General features: G+C 42.7%; 1 long non-coding RNA gene across 1 annotated transcript; it reads left to right on the top strand.

Annotated features, from left to right (window-relative positions):
* Window positions 1-584: 584 nt before the first annotated feature.
* LOC308467868 lies at window positions 585-14,018 on the top strand. The gene is made up of 3 exons (XR_013981345.1): window positions 585-681; window positions 12,892-12,985; window positions 13,602-14,018. It is a non-coding gene; the product is annotated as an uncharacterized lncRNA (long non-coding RNA).
* Window positions 14,019-14,919: the final 901 nt, after the last annotated feature.

The following is a 14,919-nucleotide window of genomic DNA, read 5'->3' on the forward strand; positions in this document are numbered from 1 at the left end:
GTGTCCCTCCAAGTATGTTACAGTTGTTGTTGTTTAGTCATTTAGTCGTGTCCGACTCTTTGTGACCCCATGGACCAGAGCACGCCAGGCACTCCTGTCTTCCAGTGCCTCCCACAGTTTGGTCAGATTCATGTTTGTAGCTTCAAGAACACCGTCCAACCATCTCGTCCTCTGTCGTCCCCTTCTCCTTGTGCCCTCCATCTTTCCCAACATCAGGGTCTTTTCCAGGGAGTGTTACAGTAGCACCACACAAATCTTTACAGCGTTTTTAGAAACACATAAAAATGAACATAGCTAAAGGCAACTGAACTCTTCTGGCCTCATTGCAGCCACAGTCACATTTAGCTCAGTGGTAGAGCATCTACTTTGCATGCAGGAAGTCTGTAGTTCAGTCCCTGGTGTCTTCAGGTAGGTCTGCATCTTTGGAGAAGGGCCATAGCTCTGTGCCTGAAACACTGGAGATTTGCTACCAGCCAGTGTAGACAGCAGACTGATGAACCTGTGCTCTGATCCTGTATATGGTTGCTTCCTGTGCTAATATTAAAAGTGGATCCACATTCACCCTGTCATATGTTTATAGGTTCCCAGTTCAGATGTTTCAGGAAAAAGGCTGAGTTGAGAGGAGGTCAAAGCAGATCGGAGATTGATGAGCTGAGGAAATCTTACCCAAAACAGAACAAGGTAGGGTATTATAGGTCAGGGGGGATTCTTGCATCCTTTCAAATCCTGTTGGATGCACAACTGCAGCAAATCTCTGTAACAGTTCATGATGGATGCCGATGTGCAGAAATAATATCATGTCCTCACATGTACACAGAAACCCATTTTGTTGGTGCACAATGAGTAAGGTGCTGAGCAGCCACTGAAACTATGCCTAAATCTCCCAACTTACCTCAAGATGTCCCAGTTAACAGAAGACTTCCCTCTCAGCACTTTACAGGATCAGGTCCTAACACTGCAGCTTGCCACCTGTCTAACTTGATAGAGGTTCAAGATGGCATCTTCTTGCCTCATCAACTCTCCATCTGCTCTGTGCTCTTCTCTGAAAACATCTCTTTTTCTGCATTCATTTATCTTTCCTTCAAAATATTAATTATGTCTTCTGCTTCCTGTTCCCCAAGTGGCTCGAGCCTCAAAGGAACTCTCATAAAAATAAGTTTCCTTTGGGGTAGATGGCACAAGAAGCTTCTGATGTCTTTAAAAAAAAACCCCAACCAATTACAGGTAAAAGTACAGGCCACACATTTATTATGGCACACAAATATGTTGCAGGTTTTCTGCACGTACAAAGGCAAAAAGTATTAAGGACAGCAGTGAAGGTTAATCACACAGTTACACTAAAACACTGTTTATATTAGGAATGGACAGATGAGCCTTGTGTTTGCCCCTTGTGACCAAATGTGTGTGTGTGTGCGGGGGAAATCAGCTGAATTAATAACAGACTTTCACACAATGCCTTGCTGTTAGGACCAACCAAACTATTTAGGCACCACCTTATACCAGCTGCCAGTCCTCCTGAGATAAAGAGATAGGATGGGATGGAGAACTATATCCTTCCTGCCAATCCAGTCAACAGCCGAAGAACTAAAAAAGCAAATTCCTACTCGGACCACGAGTGACTGGCTGCTCTTAGACAGTAAGGTAGTGAGTGCTGAGGCAACTCATGCATGGCCATTGAGGAGCATAGCATAGGGTTGCCATATATCCGAAATTTCCTAGACATAGCCCAGATTCGACTGTTGGAAACAGTGTCTGGGTAGCAATTGCTGAAATGTCCAGATGCATGGCACCCATGTCAAAAGTGTAATTTTTTTTATTTTTTATTTTTGCAAAAAAGTGTAATCCCCCCCCCCTAAAAATAGCTCAGCAACTTTGGAGGTGGGGGGAAGTCAACAACTTTGCCCCCCCCCCCCAAGAAAGCTTCATTAAATTGCTCAACAACTTTTGTGGTCGCATTTTCACTTTTTGAAATATGGCTATCCTAGCATAGCAGCATTGGGGAAGAGCAGGGTGGGAACAGTTGCTGTGTTTCAGGGTAGGGAGAGGCATGGTGTGGAATGTGGGGCAGGCCAGGTAAATGGTACACAGACAGGTAACTTGGGGGATCTTAGTTGTCCTATCAGATGGCTCTTGGGTCTGTGGCTGCTGTTGCTGAATGCCAGATCAGCTCAGAGTAAGACGCCCCTCATTCATGATCTGATTGTATCAGATGCAGAGTGCTACAGATCTGGTCTGTATCACAGAGACTTGGGTGAGTGACCAGGGTGGATCTGGTCCCTTCCAGCTGTGCCCACTGTGGTACTCAGTGCAGCATTAGGGCAGACTTGAGGGTTGGAGAGGGGGAGTTGCTGTAGTCTATAGAGATTCCATCTTTCTCTCCAGCCTCTCTGTCCAGTCAGGAGTATCTAGAGTGTGTGTTCCTGGCACTGGGAAATGGGGACAGATTGGGGACTCCGCTGGTTTACCACCCACCTTGCTGCGCAGCCATCTCCCATCCTGAACTGACAGCAGTAGCATCGGCTTGCCCCCACAACTGGGGACATGCCCCCTGGCATGCGCGCTCTATGTCATCAACTGGGCAGGAAGAAAGTGATCTTAAAAGTGTGTTCTTTTAAGAGCACGTGTTGCGGTGGGGACTACCAGGCCACCCCTCTGTTGCCAGGCAGGATTACTATGGAATCCTGGGACAACGAATGGATGGCTGGGTTGCTGGGGCAAATTCTAGTTTGGTGGGAGGCATCAGAGGTTTTAAATCTCATGCTCGCAGCTTGGGCGGTCTCTTTCGCTGCATGCAACGGATCACCCACCCACCCTAAATTTAGGTTGCTTTGACCTTGCTATGCCTGTCATGGGGTCGTCTGCCATTGGGGCAGGGGTCTGGTAGGAATTTTGTCCATCTGGCTGATTGGCTGGGGCCATTTGGTTTTCGCCTACTGCGGAGCAAATTGTCACAACTTGTAAGGTTGCGGTTAGGCATTGGTTATCAATTGGTTGGTGGAGGGGTTAGGATAGGCTGGGCCCGCCCCTCCAAGGTTGCTGCAGAAAGGGAAATTCCGTTAAATAAATCCAGGGGGTTTGCCATCTTTTCTTCCGAATCCCTGGAATGGGCCTAGGGCCGGCAAGTCCTGGGGAGCATGTGGGGAGAGGTGAGGGTCTGTGCCTCAGCTCCATTTCTCCCCAATATTGTTTTCCCTTACTGACTTTTGGTGGTGTCCGGAAATCAGTTCTGTCCCCGGGTGGGGGGACAGATATTCTTAACCAATGCCTAAACAACCACTCACATTTTATGTATTTCAATAAAGTTGTGGCCAAAATTATGCCAAAAACCTTAAACAAAAAATATGTGTGTGTTGTGAGTTATTGAGCGGTGGCTTGGGGACCTCGACACGCAAGTGGTGGATATTGACATAAGTTCTTTGTCACATCACTTCCTGATAAGATTTACACTTATAACATCTTTTGTCCTCTGCAGAGACGGGGGACCTGTGAGGATGGTCCACCCTCAGAGGCTGATGGATCCAATGGATTTCCAGACAGTTCTCAGAGATTTTCTGGCTGCACCAGCAAAGCAAGAGTTCCAGAGGCTACCGTCCTCTCCTACTTCCCTCTGCTGCCTGACTGGCTGTCCTTTTGGCAGCCTTGGGTAGCTCCTAATGGGTTGACCCACGCCCAAGTCCACTCAAATTGTCCAATTTGGTTTGGGTTTCATCTGAATCTGAAAAATATCCCTGATTTTTTTTTTAGGGGGGGGGTCAGGGCAGAGAATGGAGCCCACCACACATACAAAGGAGATTCTATGAGGTGCTCTCCTTTTTCCGGGGTGTGGGGAATGAAAAAAGGATTTTTTTTTCTTTCAGAAAAAAAAAAGTTATCTGAGGAACTTTAGCTCAGCTCAGATATTGTGTCATGATTCAGCCGCACTTTCTGACCCCACGAAGGGCAGTGGGTGAACTGACAGGAACCACAATGCGACTCCACAGACTGAGTCAAAGCTGCTCAGATATCCCCAATGCTCTGTGTCATAAACAGAAGAATGAGTCACCAGCTTACAACAAAAGCAGAATATGCTTGGGCAGTTATCACGGCCCATAAACTTTCAATGTGTCGTTCTGTTCATTATGTCCCTGTGAATAATTATGGAAGCATTTAACGAGCACTCGGTAAATAGCATTACTGGACCAGCTAGATTGCAAATAACAACAGCTGTTTTCTTGGTAGGGTACAGGAGAAAATAAAGCTTGTTTGGTTTAGGGGGTCTATCCAAAGATAGTGATGAATATCCCCTCTGCCAAGATAATTCGCTATCGCTGGATATTTCGTCTCCAAGGCTTTGAGTGAGTCATACCACCCCCTGTAGAGCCTGCTGGTCATTGAGGGGGCACTTAAAGGCAAAAATCTTGAATCTCTTTAGTCACCAGACTGTTGGCGTCATTCCCATAGGTCCCATTTTTCTCCTCAATCTCACTACAAGCAGGATGGCACCAACGCGTTTAAAGCAGCAGTAGAGAACACCCCAAAGTCTATTAAATCTTACAATAACAAGTCCCCAGATGAATGCAATTAAAGCACTAAGATTTACCGACAGTACATGTGGAGACCTTCAAAGGCAGTCTACTGCTACTCCAGGCAGCAAGGGGAAAGAAACAGAGAACTGAGAAGTTAAGAAGTAAATGTGTGTCCTAAACCAATGACTGAAACATCGAAGAAATTATTGTGCCTAACCCAAAGTTCACCTGAGCCAGAAATCCCTATAGGTGAAGCAAATATGATAGCTATGAGGGCTCAGCCAGACTTTCTTTGGTGTTGCCTTTCTAGACACAGTTCTGAGTGTTAAAGCTCTTTCTCCAAATGTGGGTGTTTTTCATTTTTATTTTTTTTGGTCCCAGAATTTCCCCTGAAAAAACGTGTTTTACCACAAACAGCCACCAGATTTTCCACAGATTGTGTGGTGCAAAAGGGAGTTTGAATGAGCCCTCATTCAAAGACAAGAAGCCAGAAGGACTGCATTCTCTCCTAGAAACCTTCCAGGGATTCTTTCCTTTCTACAGTAATCATTATACTAGCTACACAGAGGCCAAAGGTTCATCTACATATCTTCATTTAGGGAACCCACTTAAGGACACATTCCAGCCAGGCAAAAACACTAAGTACAGATAACAAGGGCTGGTGAGTAATGTGGCCTAAGAAGATGACATGGCCAAAGTGCATTCCAAATGTTGCATTTGGCCCTCAGGACTGAGGTTGCCCAGCCCTGATTAGATATAGATGTAAGCCATATTCACAAGCCTAAAAGGTCAAATATTGATAGCAATAAATAGAATTGTAGAATTGTAGAGTTGGAAGAGATCATGAGGGTCATCTACTCCAACCCCCTGCAATGCAGGAAACTTTTGCCCAAAATGGGGGTCAAACCCATGACCCTCAGGTTAAGAGTCTCATGCTCTTCCAATGGAGCTATGCCAACTTCCCATCAGTCCCAGCCAGCATGGGAATAGTCAGAAATGATGGGAGCTGTAGTCTGAAACACCTGAAGTCCCATGCCTGGGCTACCTCTTGAGATAGGCCAACCATCAATTCCAATGCAGCTCCTGGACTTTAGTAATTGCCTCTCTATCTCTCTGCATCTCCCCCTGACATAAACAATGTGGGAGTCCCCCCATCTCCACCTTCAACAAACCAATCCTCTGCCTATATAATGTCTACATTTCTTTAGGAACTCAGACAATGATCTTCCCAGCCCCTGTTTCTTTAGAAATGGAGATGGAAGAATGTGATTTTATAGATGCAAATATTTTACCAGCTACTGATATTTTTCTCAATGTAGATGTATTGATCAATAATCTATGTCTGTCGCTTCCTCCTGAGAATGTGCATCAACCTTCCATGAGATCATACTCTTTCTTAGCCATTAGCTTGAGACATAGAGATTACTTGCATGTGATAGGAAACAATCTATTACGCACATATTAAACATCTTGGATTCAAGCCTCAGACTGATTCACTGGCTAGCCTTGGGTAATTCAGGGTTTCTTAGCCTCCATTTCCCTGTTTGTAAAATAGAAAATGACCTATCTTACAAGATTTGTGGGAGGATGAAAAGGGGTGGGTTTTTTAAAGAAAGTTGCACATTGAAGATACTATATATAGCATTAATTATAATTACCTAATACATAATTCATATATCCTCCTTACCAGTCAGTCCAAAATACTCTTTTGATTAGGATTTGAGAGATAATTTGGCTTTTTGTTTTAAAATGTTCAAATGGCTGGACTTGTCAAAGCTTTGGGATGCTTCCCCACTACTGACAAGCATGCATTCTTTGATGTTCATTTGACACTCCCTATATCCTCCCCCAACTTGCCTTGTTTATGAAGCCTTCATCTTTTGCTTTTTTACTTTGTAATTTGAATCATCTGAACATCAATCAGCCAGCTAGCCTCTCACCTCTGCATTTTCAATTTGCCCTTCTTCACAACCCAGGTGAAACAGATTGTCTAGTCCCTAACGTTATCTAGGTATGATTCATATCACAGTATTTTTGAAACTAGATAGACAATCTGGAATCCACTGGCCAGGCAAAGTCCTAGATTATTTCCAAAATGCATTTTATTTAAAATGTTTTAACTCTGATTTTTAGCTGAAATGGCTCCCAAAGTGGCTTACAAAAATCTGTAGCCAGAGACTTACCTGTCCTGAGGCTTACAGTGCAAGAGACATGCCATGCAAAGAAAAATGGATATGCAAGGAAGCAGGGGTGGGGGCTGCTGCTAGGTGACAGTTTTGTGGGAAACCAAAGACAAATGGTCTTTTACCAGAGGCGATAGAAGTGCTTCTTATCTTTCCTCTGTTCAGCAGCCTCGTGGAATGAAATCTGCTCTGCCATTAAGTTATAAAGAGTGCATGCCTTTCATGTTGAACTCTGATTCACAGAGATGTTAACTGAACAGGATGTTGATTATCCAGTTTTTGAATTAGGAAACTTATGGAACCTACTCAGGTTTTTGTGACATAAGTCTGAACCTCTCAATTAAGGCACAAGTTAAGGCATGGGAAGAGAATATGGTTGGTTGTTACTGTGCCTAGTAACAGGCAGGCACAATTAAGCTTCAAGGTTGGCCAGACTTGTTATATAAATACCTGCAGCCTGGCTTTCTATGCCTACTTGGTCAGTGGATCAGAATTGTCTGCTGGATATAACCTACAAAGTCACAGTATAAAAACAAAAAACGACTTGTATAATTTATTTGTTTATTTGTTTATACTCCAAACGGAGGAATAGATAATAATAATAATAATAATAATAATAATAATAATAATAATAGTTGTTGTTGTTGTTGTTGTTGTTCTGAGTCAGATCATTGGCCCATTTTGCTCTGTACTGCCTACAACAGGAGTAGTCAACATGGTACCCTTCAGATCTTGCCGGATTCTGATTCCCTTAAGCCTCAACAACCATCATGGCCAGTGATGAGACATGATGGGAACAGGAGTTCCACAATGACTGAAGGCCATTATGTTGGCTATTCCTGCTCTACACTGTCTAGCAGGGTTTCATAAAAGGGTCTTTTCCAGCCTTATGTAGCATTTATAGGACTTTTCGTCTACAAATCATGAGATATGGCCCTTGAAGTGGATTCCTAAAGAATCCTCAATCTAGCTGCCGCTAGTTTGGATTCCTATGTGTGCACATATGTAGAGGAGGACATTGCTTATGATAGCTACAGGAAAATATTCAAGATGCCAGAAAATTGCATTTTATTAATGATTTGAGTCCTGTTTGCCTAACATCCCCCCATTCAGAATTTCTATTTCAAACCTTGTTTAGCTGAGCCTTAAAAAGGAAGCAGATTATTTTGGCATTTCTATGTGACCGTATTTCCTTCTGTTTCCCTTAGGAAAACAGGGTAAAACATAATGAATTGCTTTGTTCATATTAAGCAAGACTCATTTAACACATATGTGTTGTGATCCCTCCATAGATCTCAACCAGCTTCTCAGTGCATATATTTTTTGAAGCATCTGTTTAAGTTTAAAAAAGAGTTTGTCCAGAAAAAAAGCCTTTGACAATGGAAATCATGTTTTTCATTGTAGCCTCAGAAGTTGTTTTCAGAAAAATAACTTTTTACTGTTCTTGAGCCAAAAGGAGGGCCTTTAATACGAAGCACACACAGCAGTTTGATGTCGTACGTTTTCGACAACTTAGTTACATCCCATAAATGTCTAGACAAACGTAATTAAATGCAATGAAATACTTTTACGCCCACTAAACAGGATTAATCTTGCCTTTTTCAATTGGACTTGGATCAAGTTCTCTACAGGGCTAAAATACATTGGCTGGTTTGTTGTTGAGCTATTGTTTCTTTTGCTGCCTTTTTTTTTTCTTTTTTGAAACCTGCAATGTATATATATGAGCCTGCATTCTGAACAGTTGCTTTGAAAGATAAAATGTGCCTATTCTTTTTTTCTTCAAAAACCATTGTAGCCGCAAAGGGAAAAAAACCCAAAAGAAACCCACATTCCATACTATACAGTTAAGAACATTCAAAGAAAATGGCTTCTCTGAATTCTGGGAACTGTAGTTTTTTTAAAAAAGGATGCCGGGAATTGTAGTTTTGTAAGGGGTAAATGACATTTACCAGCATTTCTTTATGGAAAGCAATATGCTTTAAATATGCTATAAATGTATGACATAGATGTAAATTAATATGCAAGTAAAGTTCTGTGTGAAGGTGGGTAGCAATAGATTTATAATATTAATAATAATATTATAATAATTAATAATATTATTAATAATAAAAAGCTTCTTTGGCACCTAGTGGCTGGACTCAATCAGTGATAGCAAATTGTTTATTTGCTTAAAGAAACACACACACACACAAACAAACACACACAGCGTCTTTTGTCAATGATTTATAGGTGGTTAACAAGGTTAGAACAAGACAAATTGTTTTAAAATGTCTGACTTTTTATTGTGCTTTTATTTGATGGTTGATGTGTGTATAGGCACATGCACACAAACAGCAGAGAAAAGCACAATTAAAAGTTAGAGCATTTAAAATGCCCACAGCAAAATCTTATGCACATATACCCATAAGTAAATCCAGTTGAGTTCAAAGTTATTATTTACTCCCAAATAAGTGGCTAAAGGATTTTAAGACAGTAAGAATGATTTGAAACAACCAGGCTTTTTTCAAAGGCTTTTTGGCTGGCTCCAAGGTTGTTGCACAGTAAATATACTTATGAACACACTAGATGGGATGTTGCTGACCACTCATTATTACCTGATCCTTCCAGTCTTGGATGTTTGCTATGTGACAACATCAAGAAGGGCAAATGAAGCCCTCACTCTGAAATGGCCTTTATCCCCAGCTGGGGAGCTGGAACCCACCAGACAAAGAAATAAAGGAGAAGAAGCTCATAATAATAATAATAATGGCTAACAGTAATTAAATAATAATAATCTATTATTTATACCCCGCCCATCTGGCTGAGCCTCCCCAGCCACTCTGGGTGGCTCCCAATCGAGTGTTAAAAACAATACAGCATTAAATATTAATGGGCTGCCTTCAGATGGTTTCTAAAAGTCAGAGAGTTGTTTATTTCCTTGACATCTGATGGGAGGGCGTTTGTTCCACAGGGCAGGTGCCACTACCAAGAAGGCCCTCTGCCTGGTTCCCTGTGACCTCACTTCTCGCAATGAGGGAACTGCCAGAAGGCCCTCGGCGCTGGATCTCAGTGTCCGGGCTGAACGATGGGGGTGGAGACGCTCCTTCAGGTATACAGGACCGAGGCCGTTTAGGGCTTTAAAGGTCAGCACCAACACTTTGAATTGTGCTCGGAAACATACTGGGAGCCAATGCAGATCTCTCAGGACCAGTGTTATAATTCACAATTCACACATAATTTTTGTTTAAGGTTTTTGGCATAATTTTGGCCACAATGTTATTAAAATACATAAATGTGAGTGGTTGCTTAGGCATTGGTTATGACTATCTATCCCCACGCCCAGGGACAGAACTGACTTCCGGATTCCAGTGAAAGCCAGTAAGGGAAAACAATATTGGGGAGATGATGGAGCCGGGCACCAGACCCTCACCCCCCCCCGTATGCTCCCGGGGGCTTGCGCGGCCCTAAGCCCCATTCAGGGGTATGGACGAAAGAATGGCAAGCCCCTGGATTCCTTTAATGGAATTCCCTCACAACAGCAGCTTTGGAGGGGCAGGCACCGCCAATCCTTACCCCTCCACCAACCAATTTTTTAACCAATGCCAAACCGCAACCTTACAAGTTGTGACAATTTGCTACGCAGTAGGCAAAAACCAAATGGCACCAGCCAATAAGCCAAATGGACAAAATTCCTACCAGGCCCCTGCCCCAATGGCAGACGACCCCATGACAGGCATAGCAAGGTCAACGCAATAGTCCTAGAATAGGGTGGGTGGGCGGGTCATCTGATGCATGCAGCAAAAGAGCCCAGTCAGTGCTGCGTGACTTGATTTTATAACCTTTGGTCCGTCCTCCTAAATGGCAACACCAAAATTTGCCCAGTAACCCAACCGCCCAATCACTGTGGATGGTCATCCATACTAACCCGCCCAGCAACAGAGGGGTGGCCTGTCGGACCCCACTGCAACATGTGCTCTCTGTGAAGGAGAACATGCTTTAACAGCACATAAAATGGGAGAAATGCTCCACTAAAACTCTTCCTGAATAAAGCATATCTAAATCATTGGTGATGAACTTTTTCTCAGCCTGAGGGCCTCACTACATTTCACCACCCTGACCTGAAGCTTCCATAAAGCATAGTGTTTGGGATTGATAGATCACACTTGCAGGGACATTATACCAGGTAGGTGCCACCCCTGAGAAACTCCCCTGAGAAATGGCCAATGTCTCTTGGTTTGTATTGGGACTCACCCTCATTACAGTCAAACCTGTTATCAGGGTAACAAGGCCTAGTATTTGCATGCCTGCTCCCTTTCAGTTTCACTCCTAAAATATCACTCAAAGGCAAAGGTGTTTTTCTCTTTTCTTTTCTTTTCTTTGTTTTTTGCTGATCCTGAACATGATAGTGGAAACAACCTGCCAATTTTTCATTTAGCCCCATCAAAATGCTTTAATATTAACTCAATATGTTCACATGAAGATGCAACTGTTCCATTTATTGCAGACTCTCCAACTGTCCCTATTTTACAGGGACGTCCCGGATTTAGAGAAGCCGTCCCAGTTTCTGATCTGATCCCGGAAAGTCCAACTTTTCCTTAGGACATTGGAGAAATGTTAGAGGGGACGGTAGGATGTCCCTATTTTCATTGGAGAAATGTTGGAGGGTATGGAATTAGTTGACTCCCAAACCACCTGAAGGCAATCAAGTATAGGGAAGTTTTTAAAATGTTTAATGTTTTGTTATGTTTTTATATATGTTGGAAGCTGCCCAGAGTGGCTGTGGCAATTCAGTAAGATGTGTGGGGTATAAATAGTAAAATCATCATCATGGAATGAGACATTCCTATTTTCATGGGAGAAATGTTGGAGGGTATGTTATTGAGCATCTGATTTGCATGCAGAAGGTCTAAAGTCCAATTCCTAGTGTATCCAGGCAGGGCTACAAATATACCCTGGTTCAATCCCCAGCCCTTTACAGTAGGACTGGCAGGGAACCTTGGCTGAACTCCTGGAGAGCTACTGCCAATTACTGTAAGTAGTACACAAATGGCTAACGACCTGACTCAGAAGAAGGCAGTTTCCTATGTTTAGAATGAAAATGTACAAAACATGCACCCCAGCTGCTCAGTTTTCTTAGCCATCCTCCATTGTCATGTAAGTGATCTGCAAATGATCTTAATGCTCATCTAGATTAAATGTGATCATTGGCTCAACTCCTTGTATCCAATAGTTGTGTGTGTGTGTGTGTGTGTGTGTGTGTGTGTTGTGGAAGCAGAATAAACTGCTGTAGCTGTAAGGCAAAGCTCCCAAGAGTCATCACACCAAAGACAGATTTCCATCAATGTTGTCCTGACAGTTATCCCAGATTTGCAGGAAGTAGGAAATGTTTCAAAACAAGTGATCAGTGTCAAGGCTCTTTAAACGATCTGCCACCAAAACGAACATTTCTCAGTCAGCAGAAAGGGACAAATGTTAGACATGGTGAGGCAGCATATATCAAGTGGTGACAGAAGTGCTGTGGACTTCATAAGGAATGTGTAGCTGGCAACATAGACCAAAATGGGCACAGACAGGAGATGCATAGTGTATGTATTATGTGCTTATTTTTTCATGTCCTAGCCCCATATTTTTTAACCTACTTCATCCAGATGGTTGAGTAGGTAACACACCTAAAAGGAACTGTCAAATTCAGTGGAGCTCTATTATTGTGCTAGGTGCAGTTCTCAAAGAAATGGTTCTCTTCCCCGAGAGAAGTCTCATTTTGCCATACATTTTGTATTTTGAATTGTTGTTAAGATACCTAATATGAAATACAGAGAGCTGCCTTAAATTCAGTCAGACCAATGGGGTATCCATCAATTGGGAGTCACTCAGGTGTAGGGAAACCTACAGCCAGGGGTCCAGGATAGGCAACAGTGCAGGTGGTCCTTGCTGGGATGCTAAACTTCCAAAAGCTTTCCAAGGGTACTAGGTTTTGATGCCAGGAGTTCTGACCAGAGAGTACCAGGTTCAAACCTCACTGCATTTGTCTTTAGCCTTTGTACTATGATTTGTGAACATATGTGGATGGGAAGCAAGGTAAATTCAGCAAGCAATTTAAAGAAGTAATAATAATCTTTTTCTTTCTTTTTTTTGTAAGACTAGCCACTTTAGCAAGATGACAATGACAACAACAATAATGTCGTCAACAACAACAACAACCAGCATGTTTTCCCCTTCTGCAGCTTTAAGGGGGAATATCTGGTCTGAGGCCATCAGAGGAAGGGGAAGAAAACTATAGCAAGTTTCCGAATGCACAGAACTTCCTACAAATACCAGGTTTATTTATTTATTTAGTAAAGAAAATTAGAATAATGGATGATTCCTGATGCATTAACAATGCTTTGGAAACAAGATCAAGTAATTCCAAAATATTAGAAATCCAGTTGAGAGTTCCTGAAACGTCCCTAACAAGAGATTGTCAAGCTACAATCCCCACCCTACTTACCTGGGAGAAAGCCGCACTAAATTCAACAGGATTTACTTCTAAGTAGATATGGTTAGACTTCTGCTGTGAGTCATTGTTTATTTCAATGGCCCATTTAGAGTGAAATACAACTGCTGTGTAATCTTATACACTGAAAAGAAATCAGACCCTCTAACCTTCTGTTTTGTATTTTATACTCTCTTTTCTACAGCACTGGAACATATTTTTCAATCAATTGCTGATTGTAATTCTTCTGAAAAATTCCGATGTAATTCCCCACCCCACTCCAAAAGTCAATATTAACAGATGTTGTTTGCTTAAGTCTGAAAGTCTTCCAGAAATATGCTTCTGTCAAATGTATCCATCTATGGTTTCATAAAGTTTCAGATTCATAGAATCAATATCAGCAGCTGTTCTCTACTCTCTCTCTCTCTCTCTCTCTCTCTTATTTAATTTTTTTCTCTCAAGGCATTACAGAAGTGCTTCCTCCTGCATAATTTTGAAAGAAAATTGAAATCACCAAGTGTATGACAGCTATCACTGTTTCCAGAGTGCACACGCCTGTCAACTTCTTGAGATATACATTGTCTTCATCTAATATCATTGGAGACCAATAATTAAGCAGAAAAGAGAGTTTTAATTAGTTCATGATGAATGCTTGTCTAAATCGATGTAGCGTAGGCCATATGTGCGAGACACATCTATATTAGTGCTGGATTAGCATTCCAGGATCTGCAATGACAACGCCAAGTAATAGCTGCATATTGCTGAGCTGCTGAAAGGAAAGGTAAGGTATGAACACATTCCATAGCTTGGTAATCATTTTTTTTTTAATGGCACAAATTAGAATTACGTCTGAAAAGCTTGAGAAAATAAAAGTGGGCTGTGTCTGCTACTGAAAGGACAATATAGTAGATGCCACACTCAGAGGCGTAGCATGGGGGAGGGGGGCGTGGCCCCAGGCACACACTTTTGAGGGGGCACAATCAGGTGCCCCCCAAAACAGGCACATAGCCCTGGCAGCTGCGGAACGGCAGCGGGCAGCTTGGACTAGTGGGCAGGTGCACAGAGGCAGCAGGTGAAGAGCCTGTGTAAGACCCCTGGGTGTGCGCCACTAGCCCAGCTGCCCAGTCCACCGGTGGGCGGAGGGTGTAACACTTGCCCCATTACAGGTACCAGCAACCCATGCTATGATGCTGCCACACCCACTGCTGGGGAAAAAAACCAACCCCATCTTTTTATTGGACTTTTAAAAAGAGTATAAGCATATGTTAACAACAGAACAAAAACAGCAGAAGAGAGAGGATCAGAGACTGCAGGAAGAAACTTATTAATAAGGTCCAATCAAGGACATTTTTGTTGTTGTCCAGACAAGATCATCTATCAATGACGGACAATAGAGCCAAAAAAGGGTGAAAAGGCCCTCTTTTTTTCAGATGTCTGGCTCACCTCGTATGGTGAGAACATGATGCTCTCATTTAAGATATTAGTGTCATCAACCTGGCATCTCTGAGTGGGAGTGTGCCTGGGAGTGCATTCTGTGTGAAAGGTCTTTATCAATATCCCCTCAAAATTATGTTCCTTCTCAGAGTGAGGGCAGATCTCTCTCTCCCCCCCCCCTCTCACACACACACACACACAAAACAGAGAGAGAGAGAGAGATTCAAAGTGGTCCCTTTCTCTGGGATGGGATTTGGTAGCCAAATGAGACTAATTCTCCAATGAGAAGGAATGGACTAGCCTAGTATTTGTTGGGAAAAAGCACCAAGGCAAAAGCCAGCTCCAG

This window comes from Podarcis pityusensis (assembly GCF_964106645.2).
Source record: "Podarcis pityusensis genome assembly, chromosome: Z".
Lineage (NCBI taxonomy): Eukaryota > Metazoa > Chordata > Lepidosauria > Squamata > Lacertidae > Podarcis > Podarcis pityusensis.